Genomic DNA, 6,898 nt, shown 5'->3' on the forward strand with positions numbered 1-6,898 from the left:
TAACAGCTGATTGGAAAAATAGCAAAGGAGACATTGTTACTGTACATATTATGTGGCCACCTTTTTGTTGCGGAATTAAGTGGCCACCTTTTTGTTGCTTCTGCCATTTGATGATAAATCGATGAGGGATGATGTCTGAGACTGAGGTAACAGTTTGAGGCTTCATTTATAATGTGTGAGTTTTGACTTGTACTTTTTGATAAAATTAGAAGAAAATTGTTGATTGCTTTCTTCTATTCTAACTATTTTTGGAGGGTCTGCCGGCTACAGCTGGCCTCGCAGACCTCCCAACATTTTTGCACGTGCCTCTGCCTATGCCACCCATGCCTACTGCCAACTTGCAACTGCATCTGCATTGTGGACACGTCATCTCGTTCTTTTGTTTGTTAGTCTAATTTTTTATGACTTGTCTATGTTGCTTCGGCAATTGATTTGTGCCGCTTTTGCGATTTGGTAACCTCGCTGTCTAGCGAGGGTTTTGGTGAGGGTCTCGGTACTTGTTATGTCACGTCTTGTTTATGAGACATATCAATCTCGGGATTTCTTGTTGTTACATTGTGATCGCACGATATACGATGAACGATCATAATCACATAATTCTTAAAATTCCTATGAAAAGAATCCGGCAAGGATCCTTAGGAAAAGAATCCGACGATGATCCTTTTCCATGTACTAGCTAGGCATTAAATTGAACACCTCCATATTAAAAAATTTCTATTTAAGCAAATTTTCTGTTCTAGATTGACTTGAGTTATGCCACCACAAAATTATAAAGATAACGTGGGTATTTGTGTCACCTCGAATTATTTCCTTTCTATTAGCCTTCATGCACGCGCTCAAGCGTGTGTAGAAGGAATTTTTTGAATCACGGTTATTACGCATGATTTACACGTTTTAAATGTATTTATATACGTAAATTGACAAAAATAAAGTCAAATATTTGAAGTAAATGAATAATCTTAGATCAAATATCGTTTGTTAAAAAAAACAATCATTTGACAACTAATTTAATCACATTATTATCCGCGTGGGAAATATCTTTTTTATAACCAGCGAATCACATTATTATCCGCGTGTAAAATACTTTTTTTATAACCGGCATTACACGCCTCTTAAGATGTTTTGAATGTATTTAAAATAGAGAAAATAATATTTCATGAACATTTAATTGAATCCATGGTACAAAATGCCGATAATATCGGCGATATATCGCCGATATTATCGGTTTTTAGGGGAACCGATTTTTTTTTCAATATCCAAATGGTTTTCGAGATAATATCACGATATTATCGAAATTATTGATAATATCGCGAGATAATACCACAAAATACTTAAAAATGCTGAGAAGTCTCAACACATACTGCACTTGATCATAGCCCAAAGGCCGTGCAAGACATGCTTTTCTCAGCTTGGGAATGTGGCTTTTATAGGCCTTCTTGCTTGCTCATTGCCCTCACGTGGGCGATATGGGACTCGACCCAATGGGAGAGAAAATCAGAATTTCAGCCGGAAATCCACACCCATTTTAAACGGCCATAACTTTGTCAAAACTCAACAAAATCAAGCAAGACAAAAACGAAAGTTGTAGCCCTTGAAGAGACAAAGATAATGGTACCTCACACGACGTCTTACTCGTCGTGGTTTGGCCGGAAAATGCCTCGAAAGCCATTGAGGTCGTCGGAAACTGGGTAAGATTCAAATGAGTATAACTTTTTCAATACTCAACGAAATTGAGTGAAACAAAAAGGAAAGTTGTACTACTCGACGAGACGAAGAGATTGATACCTTGCACGCCGGCCAACTCGCCGTGGTTTGGCTGGAAAACCAAAACGTTTTGCCTCAAGGGCTGGTACATGTGAACTTGTGACTCCAACTAGGTAAGACCCAGATCTAATTTGGGGCCTTCTATCCTATATTTGTGGACAACCATCAAATGCTAAAGATTAAACAAACATAATATGTTCTACTGCTTAGCAAAAAAAGCTACAAACCCTTTGCTTATCAACAAAAAAAAGACAAGTCCTTGCACTAGATATACTTTCAAATTACGTTGAGTAGCAACCTGATATATGTATTCGGACAAATTATAAAGCAATTGACACACTCCTGGCTTCCAAAATTCAATTCTTTTACTTTATATAAACTTGAAAAAACATAATCGGCATCCAAATTAAAGTTCAGTCTTATTCAACGTATTGATTTTCAATCGTTAATTGATATACTATAATTTGGAACTTCAACGCCTAGACGCATGCTTATGTGTAAGAAATTTAAAGTGTCAAATTCGGCACATTATTCTTCATCATTTTATTCAATTCCTTTTTTTTTAATATCCTAAATAAAACCTCCCAATATTGTACTAATTAATTATATATAAATGATTATGATGTGTTTAAATTTCTTTCATTAATTACTACATATTTTCTACACTCACAATGTTTGCCAGCTCGCTATATAATCAACTTAAATCAGTTAAATCCATCATGCAATGCATTTCCTTCCAATTTTTTGTGATAAACTAATAGATAATTGACTAAATAAACATCCTGCAAAGTTTCATTAAAAATTTCCACGTTTTTCTTACAATTTCCGTGGTTTCCATGTAATTTTTATCGATATCGATATTATCCCGATATTTCCGTGTTTTCGGACTACCGATATTTCCGATATTACCGATATTTTCTTCCTTGCTCTCAACACATCTATTTTATTTTTATATTTTGTCAATCTGCACCTCTAAGTTAGAATATTGTTCAAATAAAATTTATGTCATTGAATTGAAATTGGTTTCGTTAGAGGAGAGAAAATGTGAACCACAGAAAAATGGCATTTGAAAGTGAAAATATAAAAGCCCAAATGGTATTTGGACTAAAAAGTAGATTCAGTTTGCTTTTTGACTAACCGGTTTCACACATGGATGAAGACGAGAGAAATCCTTGGGTTTTATTTTATTTTTTAGAACATAAGAATCTTCGTATAACTATCATAGACAATATATGACACGATCCTCAGTGCAATTTACAAGATTTTCCGTCTACTCAAGCCTTTTGGTGTGTCATCATACCTAGAGAAGTCGAAAGAAGTCAAACCTATCTAGGAATTCGTTGATAAAATATATTAGTCATACCCGAGAAAGATAAGACCAAATTCAATTCTGTGCTAAATTCTATTTTTTAGGTTTTATTTCATTTCCAAACTCAACTCAATCCATGCTAAATGTATGGGTTAAAAGTCAAACAAAAGTTAAATTCCTCCCAAGATTTAGCCCAAAAAATGGTATGGGCACCACCAGCGGGACCCACCTACATATGCATGTCTTCCAGGATTTATTGAATTCAACGGTTAAGATCGAATATAATCAAATCTAACAGTAAAAAAAAAAAATATAATGGCCCAAATTTAAATCCAACGGCTAAAATAATTCAAAAAATTATTTAACTCAAAATTCACCCAAATTTAATGATTTTTCAATATTTATCGGAATTTAAAAATTTTTAGGTAAAAATGTTTATAAAATTAAATTATGATAGTGTACATAATTTTTTTTTAAAAAAATTACTTTAAAAGAAAAAATTAGCCTAAATTTATTCTTTAATAATCTTAGGCTAAAAAATTTAGGTCAGAAGGGTTGAAGCAGAAAAACTGTTTTTGGGCTAAAACCTAAATTTTTTGGGTTAAAAATTTTAGGTTTTAATCCAAAGGTTGCAGATAGTCTAAGTGGCTGGACTTTAAGGGTGCGTTTGTTGCACTGGATTGTCTCGGACTAGACTAGCTTCAGGGATTAAGTTGGACTGACTTAGACTAGACTAAGATGGATTAGCTTAGTGAAACGTTTGATGCAGTGTCAGACTAAATTATGGACTAAATTATTTTTTGAATCCAAGTTAGTTTTTTATCATTTTTTAATTTACTTTTGCCTTCAAAACGAAAAACAAACAAATATTATGGTTATAAAATATTATTTTGTAGCTATTCAACTTTTAGAAACCTAATTAATGTTTCATCCAAAAGCTTGCAGAGGCTTTAAGAAGAGAACCAGATATTTTGCAAATCTCTCTCTTCCTCGTCACTGCAAATCTCTCTCTTCCTCTTCTATTCCTCTCACAAAATCCCTTGCAAATCTTAAAATCAAAGGTGAGAGATGGGGTTGAATCTGCTTTCGGTTTTTGAGTTTTCTGGGTTTTTGACTTTTTTGGGTTTTCTGGGTCTTTGATTTTTTGGGTTTTCTAGTTTTCTTAGTTGAAATTTTGGGAGTTGGATATGGTATTGAAAAGGGAAAGGCTGCAGAAATCCACGAAATGGGTTTCTCAGAGAAAGATTTTCTGACCACAGATCCATGGTGGCTTCGCTGGAAGAGGAGTCTTATGGGAGAAAAATAGCAGTCGGGAGGGGGAAAGCAAAGAACTGACGAAGAGTGAAGCGGAAAGGGGTGAAGGAGAGCTGGTCTTAGCAATCCGCCCAATTTTGGGGGGCCTCGCTAAGACCGCCTAGTGAGGCGTTTAGTCTAGGCGAGTCCCTTTAGTCTCATTAAACACTGTCCCCACTGCTAACAAACATGGGATTTCACTCACTGTTAATCCTAACCAGTCCAGTGACACTTAGTGAGGGAAAACAAACGCCCCCTAAGGGTTTGACAAAGTAGCACACCTTTGGGCGCTTTGAAGGGCATATGGTTTTGTGGTTACTTAAGAACCCCAAAGGATCTACCAAACTTACCTTTTTATTTGCATTTTCTATAATTTCTTACTTTTTAATTGCTTGTGTGACTGAAAAAGGAAATATTGAAAGAGTTGGGCTCTGCACAGGTGAACAATGCAGGGATTATGGGAGCCACCATAGTAGATACCGATGCTTATAAAGCTGCAACAGCTTCTGTTATTCCGGTAAGTCTTTGACATAATTTTTCTCACAAGGCCACTTTCGGTGCCTACTATTGAATTAAATTGGATAACTTACTAGCCTTTTAAAGGAAAATGATCTGTGTAATGTCATTCGGAACGATATTTTCACTGTGATAGTTTGATGCCTCATGACTGATGTGCATGTGAACCTGTAATTAACAAATTTTTTGTTTGGGGTGGGTGTCTGATGCAGGAAGGAACTGATTGGAAGAAAATTATGACTCAAAATTATGAGTTAGCAGAAGAATGCGTGCACACAAACTATTATGGTGCTAAACGAACAACTGAAGCGCTTATTCCACTCCTCCAATTATCTGATTCACCGAGAATGGTTAACGTTTCATCTTCCTGGGGCAAGTTAAACTATATACCTAGTGACTGGGCTAAAGGAGTTTTTAGTTAACCTAACAGGAGCGAATGTTGACTCAGTTTCTAAAAGACTTCAAGGAGGGCTCAATTGAAAGCAAAGGCTGGCCAGCTTTTACGCCCGGCTATATACTCTCAAAAGCAGCAGTGAACGCATATACGCGGGTTCTAGCGAAGAAGTACCCCGATTTTCGCATCAATTGTCTCTGCCCCGGATTTATCAAAACAGATCTGAACTTCAATGCTGGTAACGTGCCTGTCGAAGAAGGTGCTGCAAAGGTTCTGAAGTTAGCATTTCTGCCCAATGATGGTCCTTCTGGCTTCTTCTTTGTTGAGTCTGAAGTAACAGGTTTTTGATTGAAGATGATCTGTATTATATATGCAAATGTTGCCAATGTATGTGCTTTATTTGGGCAGTACCTTGAATATATTCGGAACATTCTTTCTTTCTGTAACTAAGTACTTTATAATGTTTTTTCTACATTGAATCTATATTCGATCAGTCGTGCAATATTGAATTACAGAATTCTCATTTAAAGTCTGCAGGATGTTGTTTCTTTGTATCCGATATCTGTCAGTCATTGGTACGTTTTGAAATCTTATTTTTTTGACATGAAATATGTATGTGTATATTTTGAATGTGTTTATGTACCAAAATAATGGTTCATATCAAATTTTAACATTTGATACGTACCATAATACTAGTACATACCCTAATTAGCATTTCATAACGCACCAAAATACTAGTACGATTTCCAGTTAGCATTTCACCTTGTTGGTCGGTATGTTTATTACCGATTATGGTATATTAATATGATTTCTTTGACATGGTTTATCGGTACTTTTATATTGTTGTCAATCCTATTTGCTTATAATATATTAATTGTTGCGGCTTATTTTGGTCATACTTCATCTTACGAATTTGTTGCAATGTCAAACCTCTGTCAATTTATCTGTCAATTTTTCTGTTAAATGCTAACGTGGCTTGAGATGAGATCTACTCCCTCGTCCAAATGGATAAAAATATTAATAAATTAAAGATAAAATTATAGAAATATTTTTGTAAAAACATGTGGGACCCACCATTTCTCTCTCCCCTCACATCTAATATGTCTCTCTCACATTCTCTCTCTCTCTCTCCTCTTTCTCCCTCACATCCAATTTCCTACGATTCTTTATTCCTCCATTCTTCACTTTCATTCTCCAAATTTCACTAATCCATTTCATCTTTCCCCGAAATTTAAATCGGACCAGAGAAAAAAAATTCACCACTCTCCTCTTTCTCTAGAAAAAATCCACCTTCATCCTCCGAATTTCACCATTCTCCTTCTCTCTCCCCCAAAAAATAAAAAAGAATAAATAAAAAAAGAATAAATTTTGGACCAAAAAAATCCCAATTTTTTTTTTTTTGCAAGCGGCTCCATTGGACTTGGGGACGGTCAAAGTGGGTGACTCAATGATGATGAGGGGATAAAAATTGAGGTTGTTCTCGATTCCGAATGATGAGGAAGCCATCGTCCGAAATGGGCGACCCGAAAGTTATCTTGCTATTGTTGAGCGAAATTGGGACGCCAAAGGGTGGCTTGGTGACAGAGAAGGAGTGTTCGAAGAGTAAAGTCAGGATCTTGGTG

General features: G+C 35.6%; 1 pseudogene; it reads left to right on the forward strand.

The window, feature by feature from the left end:
- The first annotated feature begins 4,003 nt into the window (after window positions 1-4,003).
- On the forward strand, window positions 4,004-5,785 carry LOC103400893 ((+)-neomenthol dehydrogenase-like; annotated as a pseudogene).
- The last annotated feature ends 1,113 nt before the right edge of the window (window positions 5,786-6,898 follow it).

Source organism: Malus domestica, chromosome 01, assembly GCF_042453785.1.
Source record: "Malus domestica chromosome 01, GDT2T_hap1".
Taxonomy (NCBI): Eukaryota; Viridiplantae; Streptophyta; class Magnoliopsida; order Rosales; family Rosaceae; genus Malus; species Malus domestica.